Source organism: Pecten maximus, chromosome 9, assembly GCF_902652985.1.
Source record: "Pecten maximus chromosome 9, xPecMax1.1, whole genome shotgun sequence".
Lineage (NCBI taxonomy): Eukaryota > Metazoa > Mollusca > Bivalvia > Pectinida > Pectinidae > Pecten > Pecten maximus.
This window is the reverse complement of record NC_047023.1, coordinates 9,731,453-9,758,974: the sequence shown is the minus strand read 5'-3', so window position 1 is coordinate 9,758,974 and position 27,522 is coordinate 9,731,453. Positions and strand designations below refer to the sequence as shown.

Sequence of the window (27,522 nt, the reverse complement as noted above, 5' to 3'; positions counted from 1 at the left end):
AGAGAAGACGGATTAAGTTTTAAACTTGTGTCTGATACCAAATGTATATTTGCCAATACAATTATGTATGAATATGCTTATTTACAAGTTTACATGTCATGCATTTTTGCTATAGATGATTTTCGATCACACGACGTTATTATCTCGGTATAACCGTATTCTTACTAACTGTTTAACGTTCCTGATGTATATCGACACACCTACATCGGATCCGTTTATTTCACCTTTTCAAAAACTAGGTGTGTCATCAAAAGTCTTTATGAAAGAGAGCATTTTATGGCTAAGAAACAAATCCCTTTGACAGCCTATCATATACAAGTGAAATTGGAACCATCACAAGATTTAATATTATGTACAGGGGAAATCTCGGAAACAATTCTAACTCCCTTACTTGTTGTTTGAACCAGAAGCCAATTTGACTTATACTTATATTTATAAACGTCACACCGAGACCCTTGCATCTGTACAAAGGTTTTATCTACTAAAAAAATTAACAATTACATAATACTTACGATCAGAAGACCAATCACCGTCGTCTGAGCCGGACGCCATTTCCAAAAGTAGACTAGAGTGTCTTTCTGTGCTTATGTAGCCACTGTTAACCGAAATAAAAATAATAAGTACTGTCGGTACTGAAGGAAGCATTAGTCACATGTAACAGTAATATTTGTAATAAAGCAAGAAAAGAAATCATTGATTCGATACCTTCACGAACGAGCTTTTAAGTAGTTAAACATTTCCACTTAAATGTTTAAAACCAACTGGACGTAATGGTTTCAACTGATCTGATGTGCATGATATTTTAACCATCTTGAAAGTTTCAAACAAACTTCAACTAAGTTGTTAAACATTTCCGATTCAGTGTTTAAACTTTTTACCGAGTTTGTTCAACATTTCTACTTACAATTTTATGTGTTAAAGCCAGCTTCCATTAAGCAGTTAAACATTTCTACTTAAGTGTTTCAAATACACTTCTACTGTAATGGTTAACAATCATACTTAAGTGTTTCAAACCAATCGGATGTACATAATGGTTTTGACGTCCTGTTGGATGTCATTGTTTATAAGAATCGTGATGCATATAACGCTTTTAACTGTCTAAGTTTCAAACAAACATCTACTTAAGCAGTTAAACATTTCTACTTAAGTGTCAAACGTACATCTTTACTTAAGCAGTTCAAAACTTACACTGATCTTTGTTTAAACCCAATTTCTACTTAAATATTTAACATTTCTATTAAAGTATTTCTAACCAATTTCTACTTAAATAGTATAAGATTTATATGTACAATTTGTAAGTCTTCAAAACCAAAGTAAATTCCTTCAGTTGTGGAATGTGAATGATGGCAGGTAATGCTACCTGCTTGCTAAAAACTTTGCTAGAAACAACTTTTCCTTTAGCTCAATTATAGCAGGATGCTACTCTGGCTAAAGGCAGTTGCCCAAGTTCAATCCTGAGTGCAGATATCAAGATTAAATGTAATGTTTAACAATAATAACCTCGATCGCATTCTTAATGAAAAACAATATTTATCGTTAAAATGTTTTGTTCTCTAATTTATTAAAGTGTTACTGTAGCTAGAAATAAAATCATTGTTTTACTCTATTCACCCATCATTTCTGTAACCTGTTTGTTTTGTTGTATAATGTGTAAAGTGCAGTCATGCAAGTGTGTGAGTGTTTAAATTAAGTGTCTGTTGGCATGGGGGATTGGGGTGGGTCGTACTTAGTACATGTATATGTATTTTCAAAAAGGGCCACAGGACAAGCGCTAGAACATCTTACTTGCCACCACAATAAACAGAGGCAGCTTAATCTCGTTAAGTTTGGTTAAATGTTATTAACCGCAGAATAATAACTATTGAATTGCTTTATCAAAGAATAATTATCATACTGATCTACATAAACTGTCAAACATACATATTGCTATTCACAGGGCCCTGTTAATATGTTTACATTCAAGACTTAATCTGTGCATTTTAGCTTAATTCAATTTGAAACAGAACTTACCAGTACACAGATAATTGTTGATATGTTGATGACATTAAGTGAACAAAATCACAGTAACACAATATGGATTAATTGAACGATGAAAATTCCAAACACAAAAATGTTTTTTCCAAGAGAAAAAAAGAGCATAAGAATTATAGCTATGATGATGTATATTGTATTATTGTATTACGAGCTGACTGTTGAAGAGGATTGTAATTCGTAAATCCTGTATATGCGGAACTATAATCATATTGTCAGCAAAAACCTATTATGTAATTCCATCTTTGCCATGTTTGAACCTTATCAGTTTTCAACGATACTTTTTATATTCAGGTGTTCGAAACCTTTTCGAGAGTTGGCTTAATAGATTTGTCATTTGTGGAAAACCTTTTATCGTCTTAGACAAAGTAGTGCCAACGACGTTGTAAAGGTACATGTCCACACTTCTGACCTAAAATCTAAGTTCATATTTATTTTACCTGTAATTTCAGGGCTTCTTACGAAGCAACTACGGTAATCACACCTGGTCGTATATTTCCGGGGCTATTAAGACAACACTCTCAGTGAATCTTATTGTTACACCTTCATGCTTGACCGCAGACACCACAATGACTTCCAGACATGTTTTGGTGGTGAGGTACTGCATTGGGTATTTAACGAAACTGAAACACATTATTTAGTAACATTCCATTGAAAATGTATACTGTACCCGCAATGGACCCCAGGTTACCTTGCACTTTTGCAATCTAAGGACATACTATCTGTGTATTTCACCTAAACATTGCCCAATATTAGCAAATCCAATGGCGAAATGTATTTCCTTTCAAAAAACCCAGAGCCATATCATTATAAAAGTAAAACAAGTTGTTTATCAAAATGTCTGAAAGGGCCTGTATCGCTCACCTGGTTGGATTTGACCAAATGTCAAAATAATGTTTATGTTCAATTTGTTTTGATTGTCAACATCAAACAATGCTATATATGGTTATAGTGTGGGGATCCTAACTGCTCTAAGTTTACAACATGCATTCATAATTTTATGACTAGTAGCGATTGAAACGAATTACCTCTATTTTCCCTATGGGGCCCCACCCCTTTGGTCCTTTGGGGGTCAAAGTCATCATAAATGCAAAATCTGTTTTGCTTTCCCCAATGATATTTCCGACCTAATTGGATTTAAATCCGTTAATAAATTTATGACTAGTAGTGATTGAAAGAAATCACCTTTATTTCCCCTACGGGCACTGCCTTTTGGTCCCTTGGGGGTCAGAGTCACCATTTATGCAAATTAGGTTTCCCTTCACCCAAGGATGTTTTGACCTAATTTAGACCAAATCCATTCATACCTTTATTACAAGTAGCGATTTAAAGGAATTACCTCTATGTCCCCTATCGGGCCCCGCTCCTTTGGCCCTTAGGGGTCAGAGTCACCATTTATGCAAATTCTGTTCCTCTTTCACCAAGGATATTTCTGACCAAATTGGGTTCAAATCTATTATAACTAGTAGCGATTTAAAGGAACTGTCTCAATTTCCCATATTGGGCCCCGCCCCTCCGGCCCCTTGGGGTCAGAGTCACCATTTATGCAAATTACTCCCTTCACCCAAGGATGTTTTGACTTAATTAAGACCAAATCCATTCATACCTTTATTACAAGTAGCGATTTAAAGGAATTACCTATATTTCCCCTATTGGGCCCCGCTCCATTGGCCCTTGGGGGGTCAGAGTCACCATTTATGCAAATTATGTTTCCCTTCACCCAAGGATGTTTTGACTTAATTAAGACCAAATCCATTCATACCTTCATTACAAGTAGCGATTTAAAGGAATTACCTTTATTTCCCCTATTGGGCCCCGCTCCTTTGGCCCCTTGGGGGTCAGAGTCACCATTTATGCAAAATCTGTTCCCCTTTTCCCAATAATGTTTCTGACCAAATTGGGTTCAAATCCATTAATAACTTTATGACTAGTAGCGATTTAAAGGAATTGCATCAATTTACCATACTTGGCCCCGGCCCTCCGGCCCCATGGGGATCAAGTAACCAAATATGTAAATTTTGATCTTCTTCCGCCAAGGATGTTTCTGACCAAATATGGTCAAAATATGATAAGAACTTTATGACTAGTAGCGATTTGAAACAAATGTTGACGGACGACGGACGGGCGACGGACGACGGACGCCGCACAATGACATAAGCTCACCTGAGCTAAAGATAATTGACACATGTACCTATTCCCTCTGAAGAGGTATGTTGATACATTCTTCTATTCATACTGTTCATAAGCAAACATGTTATAGAAATATATATATATCTACACCAGTTTTCTGATTATGATAGTATAAACAATGCTATTATGATATTGATTGACATTATATATATGAAAATATGGATATTAACAAATTTAATGAAATTCTAACAAATACTGTCTCTGGATTAGTTGAAAAATTTGTACCATCTAAATCTGAAACTGAAAGGCCTTTTGATAAACCGTGGATGACCAACACAATCAGACTTAAATGCAATAACAACAAACTTAGAACAACACTAGGCAGATCCGTAATACTGTAAATGGCCTAATAAGGGAAGAAAAAATAAAATATGTAGAAAAAGTACAAACGGAACTGGCAAATAATTCTGTTCCCCAAAACAAATGGTGGAAAATAGCTAAATGTATCAGTAATTTTAATAACAAAGACACATGTATACCACCCTTTGAACATAACAATGCACTACTTCCACATCCCATAGAAAAAGCAGAAGCACTTAATGACTATTTTACCTTAATAGCAGCTTCATTAGACACTATAGATGATCCACCAAATATTCTTAATTCTTGAAGACCAAATCACTCTCTTAAATGAAAAAGCCATCAGGACCAGATGAAATACTCCCGAAAGTTATTAACAACCTTAAAAGTATAGTAAAACTCCTATATCTCCTCATAAATAAAACAATTGAGACAGGCAGTATACCAAATACGTGGAAAATGGCTAATGTGAGTGCTATATATAAAGGATCTGGGAACAAAATGACACATCTAATTATCGACCTATATCAGTAAGTTAGTAACGTCCTGTTTTAGCAAAATAATGGAAAAGGCTATCTTTAAATACCTTTATAATTATATTAAGGAACATAACATTATATCTCAACATCAATCAGGATTTATGCCTGGTGACTCAACTACTAATCAACTTTTATCTATCTATCATACAAAAACTAGTAATTTGGACTCTATAAAAGAAGTCAAATTCATATTCTGTGATATAAGCAAAGCTTTCGACCGTATCTGGCATAAGGGGCTACTTCATAAATTAAAATGTTATGGTATAACTGGAAATCTTCTAAATTGGTTTCATAGCTATCTAACTAATAGAAAACAAAGAGTTATAACAGAAGGGCATTTTTCTTCATTCAAAAATGTCAATGCTGGGGTTTGTTTGTTTGACCCCACTACTTTGGCCCCTGGGGGGTCAAAGTCACCATTTATACAAAATTTGTTTCCCTTCCCCAATGATTTTTCTGACCAAATTGGGACCAAGTCCATTAATAACTTTATAACTAGCAGCAATTTAAAGGAATTGCCTAAACTTTCCCTATTGGGCCCCGCCCCTCAGGCCCCTTGGGGGTCAGAGTCATCATTTATGCAAAATCTGTTCCCCTTCCCCAAAGATGTTTCTGACCAAATTGGGTTCAATTCCATTCTTAACTTGATAACAAGTAGCCATTTTAAGGAGTAACACATATTTCCCCTTTTGGGCCCCACCCCTTTGGCCCCTTGGGGGTCAGAGTCACCATTTATGCAAAATCTGTTCCCCTTTTCCCAATAATGTTTCTGACCAAATTGGGTTCAAATCCATTAATAACTTTATGACTAGTAGCGATTTAAAGGAATTGCATCAATTTACCATACTTGGCCCCGGCCCTCCGGCCCCATGGGGATCAAGTAACCAAATATGTAAATTTTGATCTTCTTCCGCCAAGGATGTTTCTGACCAAATATGGTCAAAATATAATAAGAACTTTATGACTAGTAGCGATTTGAAACAAATGTTGACGGACGACGGACGGGCGACGGACGGGCGACGGACGACGGACGCCGCACAATGACATAAGTTCACCGGACCTTCGGTCCAGGTGAGCTAAAGATCATTGACACATGTACCTATTCCCTCTGAAGAGGTCTGTTGATACATTCTTCTATTCATACTGTTCATAAGCAAACATGTTATAGAAATATATATATATCTACACCAGTTTTCTGATTATGATAGTATAAACAATGCTATTATGATATTGATTGACATTATATATATGAAAATATGGATGTTAACAAATTTAATGAAATTCTAACAAATACTGTCTCTGGATTAGTTGAAAAATTTGTACCATCTAAATCTGAAACTGAAAGGCCTTTTGATAAACCGTGGATGACCAACACAATCAGACTTAAATGCAATAACAACAAACTTAGAACAACACTAGGCAGATCCGTAATACTGTAAATGGCCTAATTAGGGAAGAAAAAAATAAAATATGTAGAAAAACTACAAACGGAACTGGCAAATAATTCTGTTCCCCAAAACAAATGGTGGAAAATAGCTAAATGTATCAGTAATTTTAATAACAAAGACACATGTATACCACCCTTTGAACATAACAATGCACTACTTCCACATCCCATAGAAAAAGCAGAAGCACTTAATGACTATTTTACCTTAATAGCAGCTTCATTAGACACTATAGATGATCCACCAAATATTCTTAATTCTTGAAGACCAAATCACTCTCTTAAATGAAAAAGCCATCAGGACCAGATGAAATACTCCCGAAAGTTATTAACAACCTTAAAAGTATAGTAAAACTCCTATATCTCCTCATAAATAAAACAATTGAGACAGGCAGTATACCAAATACGTGGAAAATGGCTAATGTGAGTGCTATATATAAAGGATCTGGGAACAAAATGACACATCTAATTATCGACCTATATCAGTAAGTTAGTAACGTCCTGTTTTAGCAAAATAATGGAAAAGGCTATCTTTAAATACCTTTATAATTATATTAAGGAACATAACATTATATCTCAACATCAATCAGGATTTATGCCTGGTGACTCAACTACTAATCAACTTTTATCTATCTATCATACAAAAACTAGTAATTTGGACTCTATAAAAGAAGTCAAATTCATATTCTGTGATATAAGCAAAGCTTTCGACCGCATCTGGCATAAGGGGCTACTTCATAAATTAAAATGTTATGGTATAACTGGAAATCTTCTAAATTGGTTTCATAGCTATCTAACTAATAGAAAACAAAGAGTTATAACAGAAGGGCATTTTTCTTCATTCAAAAATGTCAATGCTGGGGTTTGTTTGTTTGTTTGTTATTGTTTAACGTCTTATTAACAGCCAGGGTCATTTAAGGACGTGCCAGGTTTTGGAGGTGGAGGAAAGCCGAAGTACCCGGAGAAAAACCACCGGCCTACGGTCAGTACCTGGCAACTGACCCACGTAGGTTTCGAACTCGCAACCAAGAGGTGAAGGGCTAGTGTTAAAGTGTCGGGACACCTTAATCACTCGGTCACCGTGGCCCCTTAAATACTGGGGTCCCCCAAGGGTCTGTACTGTGACCTTTTCTTTGTCTTCTATACATTAATGACTTACCAGATGCCTTAACAAATCAAGTAAACCTTTTCCCTGATGACACATCCCTATATGCAGTAATTGATGATAACCAAGCAGAAATAACTGGTACCCTGAACACAGATCTAGAAAATATTAGATTTTGGGCCAATTAATGGGATGTCAAATTCAACCCTTATAAAACAAAATCTTTTCTTTTCTGCAGAAAAAAAAACACACAAAAAAAAACCCACACAAATTATCCCCAAGTTATATTTCCTAGACACACCAATAGACAACTCATATACTCATAAGCAATTAGGTCTAACATTTGATTCAGAAGGTTCTTGGTCTGAGCATATACAAAATATCTTTGAAAAATCCTACAAACGATTGAACATTCTAAAAAGTTTGAAACATAAATTAAATTGAAAAACATTAATAACTATGTACGTACCAATATTAGAATATCCATCTGTAGTTTGGGAGAGTTGCAATAATACATGTAAGCAATTGATAGAATCAATACAGCTAGAAGCTACACGTATTATCAATGGACTTAGGAAAGGAACTCCACATAATATATTATACAGAGATCTTAGATTGGAAATTTTAGAAAGTCGCCGGAAAAAAACAATAAACTTACCTTAATGTACCAAATCTTACATAATAATGCACCCCAATACCTAATTAATATAGTCACTCAATACTTAAATGACAATGAAGACACAGTACATCATCTCCGTAGGCAACGATTATTCAATCAGCCACTATGTAGATCAGAAAATTATTATAACAGCTTTTTCCCAACTATACTACGTGAATTTAATTCCATTGACACTAAAATTCTAAATTCAACATCCCTAAGAAACTTATCACTCCCGTCAATTTAGACCAGGGTCTAATCCGTCAGACACCTTTAAAACAAAGGTAATAGAAAAGAACATATTATATTATGTCAACTTAGAAATAATGCAAGTAATTTAAATGTTGACCGTTTTAATGATCATCTTATAAATTCACCATTGTGCAGATGTAATCAAGGGGATGAAACTTCATACCATTACTTTTTTGAAGGCTGTCTATATGAACAGCAAAGGCAAGAGTTGAAACAAAATATCAATAACCAGCATCTTCTAACCACTATAGTATTAACACATGGAAATTACTTGTTATCTGATGAAATTAATATCAGCATTCTGAACGCCGTTCAAAAATACATTAAAGATAGTAAGAGATTTGATCAAACTCAAAATTAACCATATTGATTCAAATGTTATTTTCTAGACCCAGACTCACTCAACTGGGAACAAAAACTGTTTATATCTCTGAAACATTATCATAATTTGACAAAGGATATACTAGAACCTTATTACTTCCTTTTTCCACTAACTGTTAGTTCTTATTAAAATTACATCCCTTTGACCATAAAAATCAATATATTCATGAAAGATGTTTCATCTCCATTGACTTGATTTATATACATATTTCTTATACTTCTTCACTTTCAATTGTTTTCGTTTAATTCTACTATTGTTCTGTTTGTATTGGGGAAGACTTATATAAGCCTAGCCTGCTGACTAACCCATTTGTATAAATGTTATACAATGAAATATCTTGAAATGAAATGAAATGCATAGGGTAGGTGAGTTTGCGACACTAAAAGACAAAATTTAAGATGTATTTTTAGAACTCAAGCATAGGAGTGCCTTTGTAAATGGCATATGGTTATCCATGGAAAAGTATAATTTCGGACCTGTTACCTGTTATGAAATAGATTTTTTTGAAGTTTCTACTTATTCTTGCAATAAACGAACCAACAATCTGGTTTATTAGGAAGAGTTGGTAAGCATTTGTGAATACAAGAGTGTTCCGTTTTCAAAAGAAACACAGGTAAAACCATAGCTAATCTCGCAACCACCCTGGTGTTTGTATAAACTATTTCAATAGCAAGTGATATTTACCTGAAGTCTTGGCATGAACCTTCACGTTAATAGCGGTCGATATATCCCAGACATGGCAACATGAACCACGTATGTATATTTTGGTATTTTATCCTGAATTAGCCGACCATATAAGCTACAGCCCTCAGATTGTTGCGCGTAGTTTCAACAGAAGATTTAAAGGCCAATATTGGAAGATACATGAATGATTCAATTACTATATATTCATAACATAATCAATAAAATCATTGATATTTCTATTATTTTTATTGCGTTTGGTTATTATGCGAACTATATTTCTTGTAGTGAAATGGTTTTCCCCATCTGCAAAATAACCTAGGCATCTCGCATTCATCTCCCTTCAAAAAGTATTTTCAATAAAATGATAAATGCACAAATCGATGCAGGGCAATATAGTATAAAATTTTGATTGACAATATGCTAATTGTTGTTTAAAAGCCCCTGAAATATTCACAACATTATCAGCATACTTCAATAATTGCTTGTACAAGTCTACTTCGAACGACTTACTACAATGACGTGTCTCACACTTAGGGTTGGATACCGTTAAGAACGAAATGCAATGATAGATAACCACAAAACGATACCGAAACTTCATTAATACCGATATCAATACCTTTTCGAGTGATTAATCATGACTGGATTTGCATGTTTAAGAAACCTTAACCCGAGTTCCCTCTGGCAGTGACACCATGTCTGACATGACACCATTTTTTAATTTAGATAACAAAAAAGCTTCATACGTTTTTGCTTTACAACTTAAACCATTGATGAACATACTCGTAAGTACAGACCAAAATGGATGTATACAAACAGATTTATAGAGTATAATATAATGCAAATTCAGGACTATCTAGAAAATTTTGAGAAATTCTAGATTTGATATGGCAGAGTAGGGTGTATGGTTGATTGGACAAAATTGGTTTTGGTCGTTCAGTTATCGAAAGTTAAAACTAGTGATACATATCAAAGGCTGCGTGAAAAACAATGACTGTTTGACCGGAAGTTGCGTCGTGTCCGACAGGAATACCCTCTATCATGTTTAACCTTCGTTTTAGTTCCTGAACTACTCGCTGAAAAATATGAACAGATGTTCATAAAAGCGGTATCAAGATTAGAAACAGGAATATGAAAATAGTCCTACTAGCAGATGGCACTACAGGTATAGGGACATCAGAGCGTTATTAATCGTTGAGCAGTTCGGAAAAGTGTCTGATCTACGATTGAATAAACCTAAGACCGAGGGTTTGTATTTAGGCTGTAACAAAAAACGCAGATAATATGTTTATGGGTATTAACAGGGTGAAGAAAATTAAGCTGTTGGAAACTTCGGTACAAACTCAAAGGTAAGTTTCGCTCTTAATAAAAAAAAAAAAAATAACAAGTATTGATGAAAATTTGAACAAAAAAGAAAATGGACCATTTTATGAAAGTTTGTCGTTGTGCATGTTCAGGCTAAAATAATAGGCCTCAAATAACTAAATCAGCCAATTAGCTGGTGTTTCGCCTGAGGCAAGTCCTGTTTCTTCGATTTGTAGCGTGAAATGAATTTGGTGATTTCTATATACGAGAATCGGGGATCATACATGTTCCTCCGTTATAGGGGATCATACGTGTTCCTATGTTATAGGGGGATCATATATTTTCCTCTGTTATAGGGGATTATACATATTCCTCTGTTATAGGGGATCATACATGTTCCTCTGTTATAAGGGGATCATACATGTTCCTCTGTTATAGGGGATCATACATGTTCCTCTGTTATAGGGGATCATATATGTTCCTCTGTTATAGGGGATCATACATGTTCCTCTGTTATAGGGGGATCATACATGTTCCTCTGCTATAGGAGGATCATATATGTTCCTCTGTTATAGGGGGATCATACATGTTCCTCGGTTATAGGGAATCATATATGTTCCTCTGTTATAGGGGGATCATACATGTCCCTTTGTTATAGGAGGATCATACATGTTCCTCTGTTATAGGGGATCATACATGTACCTCTGTTATAGGGGATCATACATGTTCTTCTGTTATAGGAGAATCACACATGTTCCTCTGTTATAGGGGATCATACATGTTCCTTTGTTATAGGGGGATCATACATGTTTCTCTGTTATAGGGGATCATACATGTTCCTCTGTTATAGGGGGATTATACATGTTCCTCTGTTATTGGGGATCATACATGTTCCTCTGTTATAGGGGGATCATACATGTTCCTCTGTTATAGGGGATCATATATGTTCCTGTTATAGGCGGATCATACATGTTCCTCTGTTATAGGGGATCATATATGTTCCTCTGTTATAGGGGGATCATACATGTTCCTCTGTTATAGGGGGATCATACATGTTCCTCTGTTATAGGGGGATCATACATGTTCCTTTGTTATAGGGGATCATACATGTTCCTCTGTTATAGGGGATCATACATGTTTCTCTGTTATAGGGGATCATACATGTTCCTCTGTTATAGGGGGATCATACATGTTCCTTCTGTTATAGGGGGATCATACATGTTCCTCTGTTATAGGGGATCATACATGTTCCTTTGTTATAGGGGGATCATACATGTTTCTCTGTTATAGGGGATCATACATGTTCCTCTGTTATAGGGGGATCATACATGTTCCTCTGTTATTGGGGATCATACATGTTCCTCTGTTATAGGGGGATCATACATGTTCCTCTGTTATAGGGGATCATATATGTTCCTGTTATAGGCGGATCATACATGTTCCTCTGTTATAGGGGATCATATATGTTCCTCTGTTATAGGGGGATCATACATGTTCCTCTGTTATAGGGGGATCATACATGTTCCTCTGTTATAGGGGGATCATACATGTTCCTTTGTTATAGGGGATCATACATGTTCCTCTGTTATAGGGGATCATACATGTTCCTCTGTTATAGGGGATCATACATGTTCCTCTGTTATAGGGGGATCATACATGTTCCTCTGTTATAGGGGATCATACATGTTCCTCTGTTATAGGGGGATCATATATGTTCCTCTGTTATGGGGGATCATACATGTTCCTCTGTTATAGGGGATCATACATGTTCCTCTGTTATAGGGGATCATACATGTTCCTCTGTTATAGGGGATCATACATGTTCCTCTGTTATAGGTGGATCATATATGTTCCTCTGTTATAGGAGATCATATATGTTCCTCTCTTATAGGGGATCATACATGTTCCTCTGTTATAGGGGAACATATATGTTCCTCTGTTATAGGGGGATCATACATGTTCCTCTCTTATAGGAGGATCATACATGTTCCTCTGTTATAGGGGGATCATACATGTTCCTCTGTTATAGGGGGATCATACATGTTCCTCTGTTATAGGGGGATCATATATGTTCCTCTGTTATATGGGATCATACATGTTCCTCTGTTATAGGGGGATCATACATGTTCCTCTGTTATAGGGGATCATACATGTTCCTCTGTTATAGGGGGATCATATATGTTCCTCTGTTATAGGGGATCATACATGTTCCTCTGTTATAGGGGGATCATATATGTTCCTCTGTTATAGGCGTTCGTACATGTTCCTCTGTTATAGGGGATCATATATGTTCCTCTGTTATAGTGGATCATAGATGTTCCTCTGTTATAGAGGATCATACATGTTCCTCTGTTATAGGGGGATCATACATGTTCCTCTGTTATAGGGGGATCATACATGTTCCTCTGTTATAGGGGAATTATACATGTTCCTCTGTTATAGGGGGATCATATATGTTCCTCTGTTATAGGGGATCATACATGTTCCTCTGTTATAGGGGATCATACATGTTCCTCTGTTATAGGGGGATCATACATGTTCCTCTGTTATAGGGGATCATACATGTTTCTCTGTTATAGGGGATCATACATGTTCCTCTGTTATAGGGGGATCATACATGTTCCTCTGTTATAGGGGATCATACATGTTCCTTTGTTATAGGGGGATCATACATGTTCCTCTGTTATAGGGATCATACATGTTTCTCTGTTATAGGGGGATCATACATGTTCCTCTGTTATAGGGCGATGATCTATGTTCCTCTGTTATAGGGGGTCATACATGTTCCTCTGTTATAGGGGATCATACATGTTCCTCTGTTATTGGGGGATCATACATGTTCCTCTGTTATAGGGGTATCATACATGTTCCTCTGTTATAGGGGATCATATATGTTCCTCTGTTATAGGGGGGGTCATACAGGTTCCTGTTATAGGGGGATCATACATGTTCCTCTGTTATAGGGGGATCATACATGTTCCTCTGTTATAGGGGATCATACATGTTCCTTTGTTATAGGGGGATCATACATGTTTCTCTGTTATAGGGGATCATACATGTTCCTCTGTTATAGGGGGATCATATATGTTCCTCTGTTATAGGGGATCATACATGTTCCTCTGTTATAGGGGGATCATATATGTTCCTCTGTTATAGGCGTTCGTACATGTTCCTCTGTTATAGGGGATCATATATGTTCCTCTGTTATAGTGGATCATAGATGTTCCTCTGTTATAGAGGATCATACATCTTCCTCTGTTATAGGGGGATCATACATGTTCCTCTGTTATAGGGGGATCATACATGTTCCTCTGTTATAGGGGAATTATACATGTTCCTCTGTTATAGGGGGATCATATATGTTCCTCTGTTATAGGGGATCATACATGTTCCTCTGTTATAGGGGATCATACATGTTCCTCTGTTATAGGGGGATCATACATGTTCCTCTGTTATAGGGGATCATACATGTTTCTCTGTTATAGGGGATCATACATGTTCCTCTGTTATAGGGGGATCATACATGTTCCTCTGTTATAGGGGATCATACATGTTCCTTTGTTATAGGGGGATCATACATGTTCCTCTGTTATAGGGATCATACATGTTTCTCTGTTATAGGGGGATCATACATGTTCCTCTGTTATAGGGCGATGATCTATGTTCCTCTGTTATAGGGGGTCATACATGTTCCTCTGTTATAGGGGATCATACATGTTCCTCTGTTATTGGGGGATCATACATGTTCCTCTGTTATAGGGGTATCATACATGTTCCTCTGTTATAGGGGATCATATATGTTCCTCTGTTATAGGGGGGGTCATACAGGTTCCTGTTATAGGGGGATCATACATGTTCCTCTGTTATAGGGGATCATACATGTTACTCTGTTATAGGGGATCATACATGTTCCTCTGTTATAGGGGGATCATACATGTTCCTCTGTTATAGGGGGATCATACATGTTCCTCTGTTATAGGGGATCATACATGTTCCTTTGTTATAGGGGGATCATACATGTTTCTCTGTTATAGGGGATCATACATGTTCCTCTGTTATAGGGGATCATATATGTTCCTCTGTTATAGGGGGATCATACATGTTCCTCTGTTATAGGGGATCATACATGTTCCTCTGTTATAGGGGGATCATACATGTTCCTCTGTTATAGGGGGATCATACATGTTCCTCTGTTATAGGGGGATCATACATGTTCCTCTGTTATAGGGGATCATATATGTTCCTGTTATAGGCGGATCATACATGTTCCTCTGTTATAGGGGATCATATATGTTCCTCTGTTATAGGGGGATCATACATGTTCCTCTGTTATAGGGGGATCATACATGTTCCTCTTTTATAGGGGATCATACATGTTCCTCTGTTATTGGGGGATCATACATGTTCCTCTGTTATAGGGGGATCATACATGTTCCTCTGTTATAGGGGATCATATATGTTCCTGTTATAGGCGGATCATACATGTTCCTCTGTTATAGGGGATCATATATGTTCCTCTGTTATAGGGGGATCATACATGTTCCTCTGTTATAGGGGGATCATACATGTTCCTCTTTTATAGGGGATCATACATGTTCCTCTGTTATAGGGGGATCATACATGTTTCTCTGTTATAGGGGATCATACATGTTCCTCTGTTATAGGGGGATCATACATGTTCCTCTGTTATAGGGGGATCATACATGTTCCTCTGTTATAGGGGATCATACATGTTCCTTTGTTATAGGGGGATCATACATGTTCCTCTGTTATAGGGGATCATACATGTTCCTCTGTTATAGGGGATCATACATGTTCCTCTGTTATTGGGGATCATACATGTTCCTCTGTTATAGGGGGATCATACATGTTCCTCTGTTATAGGGGATCATATATGTTCCTGTTATAGGCGGATCATACATGTTCATTTGTTATAGGGGATCATACATGTTCCTCTGTTATAGGGGATCATACATGTTCCTCTGTTATAGGGGGATCATACATGTTCCTCTGTTATAGGGGGATCATACATGTTCCTCTGTTATAGGGGATCATACATGTTCCTCTGTTATAGGGGGATCATATATGTTCCTCTGTTATGGGGGATCATACATGTTCCTCTGTTATAGGGGATCATACATGTTCCTCTGTTATAGGGGATCATACATGTTCCTCTGTTATAGGTGGATCATATATGTTCCTCTGTTATAGGAGATCATATATGTTCCTCTCTTATAGGGGATCATACATGTTCCTCTGTTATAGGGGAACATATATGTTCCTCTGTTATAGGGGGATCATACATGTTCCTCTGTTATAGGAGGATCATACATGTTCCTCTGGTATAGGGGGATCATGCATGTTCCTCTGTTATAGGGGGATCATACATGTTCCTCTGTTATAGGGGGATCATATATGTTCCTCTGTTATATGGGATCATACATGTTCCTCTGTTATAGGGGGATCATACATGTTCCTCTGTTATAGGGGATCATACATGTTCCTCTGTTATAGGGGGATCATATATGTTCCTCTGTTATAGGGGATCATACAAGTTCCTCTGTTATAGGGGGATCATATATGTTCCTCTGTTATAGGCGTTCGTACATGTTCCTCTGTTATAGGGGATCATATATGTTCCTCTGTTATAGTGGATCATAGATGTTCCTCTGTTATAGAGGATCATACATCTTCCTCTGTTATAGGGGGATCATACATGTTCCTCTGTTATAGGGGGATCATACATGTTCCTCTGTTATAGGGGAATTATACATGTTCCTCTGTTATAGGGGGATCATATATGTTCCTCTGTTATAGGGGATCATACATGTTCCTCTGTTATAGGGGATCATACATGTTCCTCTGTTATAGGGGGATCATACATGTTCCTCTGTTATAGGGGATCATACATGTTTCTCTGTTATAGGGGATCATACATGTTCCTCTGTTATAGGGGGATCATACATGTTCCTCTGTTATAGGGGATCATACATGTTCCTTTGTTATAGGGGGATCATACATGTTCCTCTGTTATAGGGATCATACATGTTTCTCTGTTATAGGGGGATCATACATGTTCCTCTGTTATTGGGGGATCATACATGTTCCTCTGTTATAGGGGTATCATACATGTTCCTCTGTTATAGGGGATCATATATGTTCCTCTGTTATAGGGGGGGTCATACAGGTTCCTGTTATAGGGGGATCATACATGTTCCTCTGTTATAGGGGATCATACATGTTCCTCTGTTATAGGGGGATCATACATGTTCCTCTGTTATAGGGGATCATACATGTTCCTTTGTTATAGGGGGATCATACATGTTTCTCTGTTATAGGGGATCATACATGTTCCTCTGTTATAGGGGATCATACATGTTCCTCTGTTATAGGGGGATCATACATGTTCCTCTGTTATAGGGGATCATACATGTTCCTCTGTTATAGGGGGATCATACATGTTCCTCTGTTATAGGGGTATCATACATGTTCCTCTGTTATAGGGGGATCATACATGTTCCTCTGTTATAGGGGATCATATATGTTCCTGTTATAGGCGGATCATACATGTTCCTCTGTTATAGGGGATCATATATGTTCCTCTGTTATAGGGGGATCATACATGTTCCTCTGTTATAGGGGGATCATACATGTTCCTCTTTTATAGGGGATCATACATGTTCCTCTGTTATTGGGGGATCATACATGTTCCTCTGTTATAGGGGGATCATACATGTTCCTCTGTTATAGGGGATCATATATGTTCCTGTTATAGGCGGATCATACATGTTCCTCTGTTATAGGGGATCATATATGTTCCTCTGTTATAGGGGGATCATACATGTTCCTCTGTTATAGGGGGATCATACATGTTCCTTTTTTATAGGGGATCATACATGTTCCTCTGTTATAGGGGGATCATACATGTTCCTCTGTTATAGGGGATCATACATGTTCCTTTGTTATAGGGGGATCATACATGTTCCTCTGTTATAGGGGATCATACATGTTCCTCTGTTATAGGGGACCATAAATGTTCCTCTGTTATAGGGGATCATATATGTTCCTCTGTTATAGGGATAATACATGTTCCTCTGTTATAGGGGGATCATACATGTTCCTCTGTTATAGGGGGATCATACATGTTCCTCTGTTATAGGGGACCATAAATTTTCCTCTGTTATAGGGGACCATAAATGTTCCTCTGTTATAGGGATAATACATGTTCCTCTGTTATAGGGGGATCATACATGTTCCTCTGTTATAGGGGATCATACATGTTCCTCTGTTATAGGGGGATCATACATGTTCCTCTGTTATAGGGGATCATATATGTTCCTCTGTTATAGGGGATCATACATGTTCCTCTGTTATAGGGGATCATACATGTTCCTGTGTTATAGGGGATCATACATGTTCCTCTGTTATAGGGGGATCATACATGTTCTCTGTTATAGGGGATCATATATGTTCCTCTGTTATAGGGGATCATATATGTTCCTCTGTTATAGGGGGATCATACATGTCCCTCTGTTATAGGGGGATCATACATGTTCCTCTGTTATAGGGGGATCATACATGTTCCTCTGTTATAGGGGATCATATATGTTCCTCTGTTATAGGGGGATCATACATGTTCCTCTGTTATAGGGGGATCATACATGTTCCTCTGTTATAGAGGGATCATACATGTTCCTCTGTTATAGGGGATCATACATGTTCCTCTGTTATAGGGGATCATATATGTTCCTGTTATAGGCGGATCATACATGTTCCTCTGTTATAGGGGATCATATATGTTCCTCTGTTATAGGGGGATCATACATGTTCCTCTATTATAGGGGATCATACATGTTCCTCTGTTATAGGGGATCATACATGTTCCTCTGTTATAGGGGATCATACATGTTTCTCTGTTATAGGGGATCATATATGTTCCTCTGTTATAGGGATCATACATGTGTCTCTGTTATAGGGGGATCATACATGTTGCTCTGTTATAGGGGGATCATACATGTTGCTCTGTTATAGGGGGATCATACATGTTGCTCTGTTATAGGGGATCATATATGTTGCTCTGTTATAGAGATCATACATGTTGCTCTGTTATAGGGGATCATACATGTTTCTCTGTTATAGGGGGATCATACATGTTTCTCTGTTATAGGGATCATACATGTTCCTCTGTTATAGAGATCATACATGTTCCTCTGTTATAGGGGGATCATAAATGTTCCTCTGTTATAGGGATCATACATGTTCCTCTGTTATAGGGGATCATATACGTTCCTCTGTTAGAGGGGAATCAATTTGGAAAATCAAAAATATACATTCCTACTGAAAATAGAATGACGGAAAATGCAAGGTGTAAAATGGCGTGAATTCCCCAAGTGAGTGTTCCTCAGTGCACTTTAAATATTAGGGTTACTGTCTTTTGAGTACCCGTATGCTCTTATGTGCCATTAAACCCATACAATAACAACATTAATCCGATAGAAAAAACTCAAAGTTTAATTTGATATACATTTCACACCATTTGAACTTTAAACGAGCGAGTTACTAGTAATAACATATAGTAAATGATTTAGGTGTGGGAGTCCTAATACCACAGATAACATACTCAGCAAGTGTCCAATACGAAAATAAAGACATCAAACTTAACAGAAGTTCACGAATCTTTCAGACCTGGATGGAGTCTGATTTATTTTTTATCAACGATATAAATAATAATGATGGTATAACTAAAATAAAAAGAAAATACTTATAATTAAAAGAAACAAGAGACTAGATGAGTTAGATAAGTCAGGTAAAGAAATAGAGGGATATGACCAAGGGAGATAATGCATGTGTGAATGTACAAACTAACTAAACTAACTGAATTATTAGTCGTTGATGGAGGAGTTGGTATAAAAATGATCAGGTGAATCATAAGTTTCTTTGATTAGCATTAACACTGCTGTATAAGAAAAATAAATCAGAGTCATACTACAGAGGTATGGGGTAAGATTTGTTTAAGTTAGAAAACAGTGGTTTGATTTTATATGATTTTAAAAGAGAATAGCAGAAAAATGTTCAAATGTAAGCTATTCCATAATATTCTTCCAAATGGAATCTTACTAAAAAGATTGGATGTTATTGATAATGATGTTGTATATCATATACAATTAAGGATAACTATAAGCACTGTTATATTATATGTCAATATGCCGATTCATTGTGGAATTTAATAGATAAACTTTTTTCAAAAACATAATTACAATGTTCAGTTAAGAAATATGCATCACATTGTGATAGGATATAACTCCTACAACGATATAGAGATATAAAATTATGAAAAAACAGCAATGTATTTAAACGAGTAACAAGTATAAAACGAATAAAAATGACTAAAAGAATGAATAGAAAAAGAGTGCAATGATAATAACCATGGTTCTGGGAGCTTCTTAGTGTGGTGGTGATTTTGGTGCATGATAAATTATCATTTAATCTACATCAATGTTACGACTATAAGTAATGCGATGCCTAAAAGATATTTTGATTTTTTGTCTTCAATACAAACAGGATTTTCCAAACTAAATTCGAGTTTTCTACATTTTCCTTAATTCTGGATACTTCTTGCAAAATACACGTAATTTGCTAAGGATTTACACAGGTCTAACCTGATATGTATTCCAATTAACATAAAAAGTCAATTTGTTGACATTGAATAAAAAATTTAACACTTTTGAAACCGACGACATTGAAAGCAGGTCAAGACCTGTCATTTTAATAAAACTTACAAACTCTTTATCCAACATAATGCTGACAAATTTAAAAGTGACCATTGTTTTTCGGATAATGAGTAGTGGTTTCAGGATTTTAAGATATTTGGTCACCTTGACTGACAGTAGATGAAGGTCAGGCGTATGGACAAAATTGGTAGCGCTCAATCCCAGTATACTACTACCAAATATCAAACCCAGTATATACAATGAGATTGACAAGACGTCGTTTAAAGATTTTAAACAATTTAACACCTCTAAAATAGATCATGGTCAGACATTTGGCCAAACTTGGAGAACATTTATAATCGGAAAATTAAGAAATATTCTTGAAGTTATAAAGCAAAAAATATGCTGTTAGTTGTCATCTTTGTTGTGTCTAGCCCCGATTTTAATTAACTCATACGTTGCATACACCTATATGTATATTTTGAATTGCAACGCGTGGTAACCATTGAACCATCAAAACGCCATTTCTTATATCCTTAAAGTTGGATATTAGCGCATCGATACCGTATCTCAACCTCGAGTTTCCCTTATTGTTTCAATATTGAATGATATTTCATACACGTCGCAAACTATTCATTTCTGAGTATGAATAAATCATTCAATCAATATTTACCTTTCTCAGCTCTTTACTTTCATTTTTGAGTCCATCTTCGAACTACTTATATTCTTTCGACTGCAGCACTTTGTTTTGAATTGAATCTGTAATGAAAAACATAAAACCATATAAAGAAATATTTGATAATATTTCGATCTAATTACTACCTTCTTTAGCACATGAATGCATGTTATGCACATTTTAAACTTATCTAAAATATATTTTTATTTTAGGCAAAGTGATATTGCCTTCAGTGCTTTAGAGCACATACTGACAACGGCAATCTAGCACCTTTAATCATGTCTCAGTATATACATTAATAAAGCATGATATTCCATTGCAATCTAACAATCAATAGCTTGTTACTGAAAATCGAAGGAGAACTTGTTCACTACAATATGGTGATAAAATATGGAAAGAATTTTTTTTTATGAAATATATTGAACAATTCTTTTAGAATCAAAGAGGAAGTTAGGACACACAAAAGGCAGGTGAAATTAAAAGAAAAGAAGAGAATGCAGAAGCCAGCGGGAGAAAATATGCAGTTAGATGAAAAAACCTCCAGAGCTGTATTTGGATAGAGTAAAATATGTATTATGCAAGTGGAAGTAGCCAGAATATATTGGCTATAACCAGACTTACTATCCACAAGAAACATGCAAGGAAGGCATTGATATTGATATTATTTGATAATTTTAAGAACTATATATGTTCCGGATATTGCCAAACGCAAAACCTTTTGCAAGGAAACAAGTCATGATGTAGATTTGGGAGGCCCGCTCATTGCCGTACATCCTCAGACAGGTTTAGAACTTTTATGCATCTCGATTACAAAGTGTCAAGGGTACAATCCCCATTTAAATTCGTGTTGCAAATGAGGATAGGCTATCAATGAACCATTACATATATGTGCAGTAGGGGGTAGTATGTGGTATGTGCACTGAAAAGTGTCTGGACCAAGGGCTTCTTCTGGGGGCTTTTTGTTTACTCCTGAATCCCTACCCCCCTCCCAAACAAGTAACAAAAACACTGGGGCCATATGATCGGCATGTGTAACGGAACCTGTTGAAACGTGAGCCACATGTACATGTTGCTCTGAATAACAGCACTGTTATAAGATACAAGTCTGTATACAATTTAACAAGCATAAAATATTCGATCCATGTAATGACCTTTGGTATATCTTCAAATTGTAATGTGATATACATATAAAATGTAAACGATATTGATCAACATTAATAAACAATTTGACATTTGACATTTATTGACCCATATTATAACCTTTGGTACAACTTATCACTATGATAAGATATTGATATAACACCTACACGATATTGATCGACACTGATTAACAATTTGACCTGTGACCTTTATGACACATATAATGACGTTTGGTATATCTCATCATTGTTATCAGATATGCATATGACATGTACACGATATTTGATCGACATTGGTTGATAATTTGACCTGTGACCTTTGGTGACCCATATGATGACCTTTGGTATATCTTCCAACTGTAATATGATATACATGTAAAATTAATACGATATTGATCGACATTGATTGACAATTTGACCTGTGACCTTTGGTAACCCATATAATAACCTTTGGTATATCTTCAAACTGTAATATGATATACATGTAAAATTAATACGATATTGATCGACATTGATTGACAATTTGACCTGTGACCTTTGGTGACACATATAATGACCTTTGGTATATCTTCAAACTGTAATATGATATACATGTAAAATGTATACGATATTGATCGACATTGATTGACAATTTGACCTGTGACCTTTGGAGACCCATATAATGACCTTTGGTATATCTTCAAACTGTGATATGATATTCATATAAAATGTGTACGATATTGATCAACCTTGATAAAATATTTGACCTTCGACCTTTGTTGACATATATAATGACCTTTGGTATAATTTATCATTATGATAAGATATTAATGTAACAAGTACACGATATTGATCGACATTGATTAAAATTTGACATTTGACCTTTGGTGACCCGTATAATGACCTTTGGTATAAATTGACTTATATAAGTTATGCATATATGTAACATGTACAAGATATTGATCGACAAGGATTGACGTTTTGACCTGTGACCTTTGGTTACCAATATAATAACATTTGGTGTATCTTCAAACTATAATAATATATGCATATTAAATGTATACGATTTTGATCGATATTTACCTTTGACCTTGGTTGACGCATATAATGACCCTTCGTATAAATTAAACAATAATAAGATAATCATGTATGATATTCATCGACATGGATAAACAATTTGTCCTATTAAGCGTTCGTTTTTTTTCTCATAAACCGGGATCCACTGTAACATTTGAATATGGAATCGGTGTCATTTTAAACATATAATCTGGAAATGGGCCAGTATGTTTTGGGGTCCATTTTCAACGTGGAATATGGAACCGGGGTCATTTAAAAAATATATATATACATGTATATGTCAAAGTGCGTCAGCATGTTGTGGTGGTCCATTTTCAACGTTAAATATGGAACCGGGGTCATTTTCAGCAAAGATATGGAAATGGGTCAGTATGTCGTGGGATCCATTTTCAACGTTGAATATGGAACCAGGGTCATTTGAAAAAAATGATATGGAAATGGGTCAGTATGTCGTGGGGTCCATTTTCAACGTTAAATATGGAACCGGGGTCATTTTCAGCAAAGATATGGAAATGGGTCAGTATGTTGTGGGGTCCATTTTCAACGTTAAATATGGAACCGGAGTCAGTTTTCAGCAACTGATATGGAAATGGATCAGTATGTCGTGTGGTCCATTTTCAACGTTAAATATAGAACCGGGGTCATTTTCAGCAAATGACATGGAAATTGGTCAGTATGTCGTGGGGTCCATTTTCAACGTTGAATATGGAACCGGAAAAATTTTCAGCAAATGAAATGGAAATTGGTCAGTATGTCGTGGGGTCCATTTTCAACGTTGAATATGGAAAGTTTATACCAAAGGTCATTAAAATGGATATCAGCAGCCATGGCAAAAGGTAGCAAGTCAGATTCTTCATAAATATGGACCAATGTCATGTACATGTCATATGCATGTCTTATCAAGTTAAAAGTTACACCAAAGGTCATAGGTCAATTTTTTTACCAATGTCGATTAATATCGTTTTCGTGCTAAGTGAACATCTTATAGCAGTGATAAGTTATACCAATGTTTAGTAAATGGATGCCAAAGGTCAAAGGTCAAATTATTAATCAATGTCGACCAATATTTAATACATTTCATATGCATATCATATTAGTTTGAATATATACCAAAGGTCATTATATGGGTCACTAAAAGTCACAGGTCAACTTCTTAATTAATTTGGACCAATGTCGTATAAATTTCATATGCATATCATATAACGATGATACGTTATACGAAAGGTCATTATCTAGGTCAACAAATGTCAAAGGTTAAATTGTTAATCAATGTCGATCAATATCGTGTACATGTCATATAAATATGTTATAACTGTGATGAGTTATTGCAGTATATTGGTCATCCAGGGTCAAAGGTCAAATTATTACTCAATGTCGATCAATATCGTATACATTTCATATGCATATCATATTACAGTTTGAATATATACCAAAGATCATAATTTGGGTCACAAAAGGTCACAGGTCAAATTCTTAATCAACATGGACCAATGTCATATACATGTCATATGCATATATTATAACGGTGGTAAGTTATACGATAGGTCATTATCTTGGTCACCAAAAGTCAAAGGTTAAATTGTTTATCAATGTCAATCAATATACTGTACATGTCATATAAATATCTTAATTATAAAAGTGATAAGTTATAGCAAATGTCATTATATGGGTCATCCAGGGTCAAAGGTCAAATTATTACTCAATGTCGGTCAATATCGTATACATGTCATATGAATATCTTATAACAGTGATGGGTTATAGCAAAAGTCATTATATGGGTAACCAATGATCCTAGGTCAAATTGTTAATTATTGTCAATCAATATCGCGTACTTGTATAGGGACATCTTATTTAAAGTGATGCTAATGGTCATTATCTTGGTCACTAATTGTCACGAGTGAAAGTGTTAATATATGTACATACATAAGTAATTATATTATATACATTTTATATACACTTCTCATAACAGCCCAATGTGATATCAAAGGTCACCTAATGCCACAGGCCAATTCAGTTTACCTTCAATATCGTTTATACATTGTATCATGTAAGCATATCTTATCGCAACGTCTAAGACAATGTAAACTGGTACCGATATCCAATACTTATATGTGGTTCACTATTCAACGGGGTCCATTTCTAACGGGTATGTAAAGAAAATTTAATATTTAATATCCACGGCATCCCGGTTCCATTTTCAACGTTGAAAATGGAATGGAACCGGGTTCCATTTTCCCTGGGGGTCCATTTTCAACAATACACCTGTACCTGCCACGATAGCCCTGGTCAGACAATACTACACTAATCAATTCGTTACATATTTTTTTTATTATTTTAACCCACTTTTTTATCATAGCGATCTAAATACATAATACGAATCTTTTAAAAAAAGTGTTTTTATCTATTTTTAAACTCAAATAAAATAAATTTAATAATATTTTGTTTGGTCCTTAATGACCATAGCTGTCGATGGGCCGTAAAATCTAAACAAACCTCATATAACCGGAATCATGACAACGGATAAAGGACAATTAGAGTAATTGTCTTGAGACTTCGTTTCGAGTGATCGAAAACGAAAGTGCTTTCTAACAGGCTATTGACTTCAAACTTCGCAACCGGTGAATATATCAATAGCTATGTAAAATCCACATTATCAATGGGGATCCATCATATTTCAAGAATATTCTGCTTTTTAAGATAGGGTCTAAAATCACTGAGTGTTTATGACATGGCTGGAATTCCCACTAAAAAACTTCCTGGTTGTTAAGTATTTACACTTGGAGTAAATAACTTATCGTTGTATCAAGTAATTTGAAGCGAAGTAATTATGACAAAGTCGAAAAACAAAGTATAAATTAAATACCTACATACCTTCCGTAGAGACAGGTGAGTGAGTGGTATAATGCCTGAAAGATCGCTATACTTTGAACCTCCTTTTTCGGATCCTATATATTACAATCAGCATTGCGCATGCGTGTTGTATCTAAATATACATACCATTCACAGTATATAAATAGTTCTACAGAGCTAATGTGCTTTGTTTTACATGTACGACTTTAAATAAATATTTTTGTATCTTGTAACATACGGTATCCTCCAAGACTTCTGAACGGCTTCCCGGGGCAAATGAGTAAATCAAGCTGTCAAATGATCTCAATATTTAGGGACACCGTGACCGATATCATTAGCTATGGATGAAATGCTGCACATACTCAAGTGTTTGGAGAATGGAAGTCTAAAGTCTGGATATTGCCCCAAAAGAATGAGAAAATTCCCTTCCAAGCAAGAGGTGCTTCAATAAGTAGGAAAATATGTTTAAACCATTTATGCATTATGCAGAAAACCTGTCAACATGTCAATCTTAAAGACCACCACTAATCAGTACAATCTGTTTTGACGTGCTTGCTTTGTGTGCACTTTGAATCCAGGAAGTAATTTCAATTCTCACAGGACCTGGCATTGTGTTACAGTATGTGTATTTAGACCTTCCCAATTGTGTATAGCATATTTTAAGACGTTTTTGGATACTAGATTAAAATTCAGTAAAAATGACATCCTCGGTGTTCCTTCTAAGGAGAATGGAGTAAGTACTCTGTGGCAAAAATCAACCCCTTCTACGTTTCTCGATGACAAAAAAAGCATGCTTATGATCTCTGAAAAGATGCATAATCTTTCTTTAAAAAATATCCTATATGCATGGAGAATGTATTCTCATTTCGTCGCACGCACCACCGTTTCACTTCATTTCCGCGATTTGGAAAAAATGGAGGCACGGTTGATATTCGTGATGTTTAGCTGTGTTGTCATTAGCGGGCTATTTTGAAATCCTTCGTTTTAATATTTCCGGGACAAATTGAGGTTCAAAATCGACGTCATCCTTAAACCAGAGGCACATCGAACAAAGAGGAATTTCAGGAATCTACATATAAATTCAACGTCAAATCTTCAGGAGATCAAATCTAGGCTAACTCTGTCAACACAGGACAGGATCGACAACAGTCAATTGTTGACAAATATATATAATGAGTTGACACTATTAGGGAATTCGAGCGGT

General features: G+C 35.8%; 1 long non-coding RNA gene across 1 annotated transcript; it reads right to left on the bottom strand.

Annotated features, from left to right (window-relative positions):
- Positions 1-512: 512 nt before the first annotated feature.
- On the bottom strand, positions 513-26,431 carry LOC117334535. Its single transcript, XR_004534191.1, has 3 exons — positions 26,340-26,431; positions 21,271-21,356; positions 513-595 (listed from the first exon to the last, which is right to left on the bottom strand). It is a non-coding gene; the product is annotated as an uncharacterized LOC117334535 (long non-coding RNA).
- Between the last annotated feature and the right edge of the window lie 1,091 nt (positions 26,432-27,522).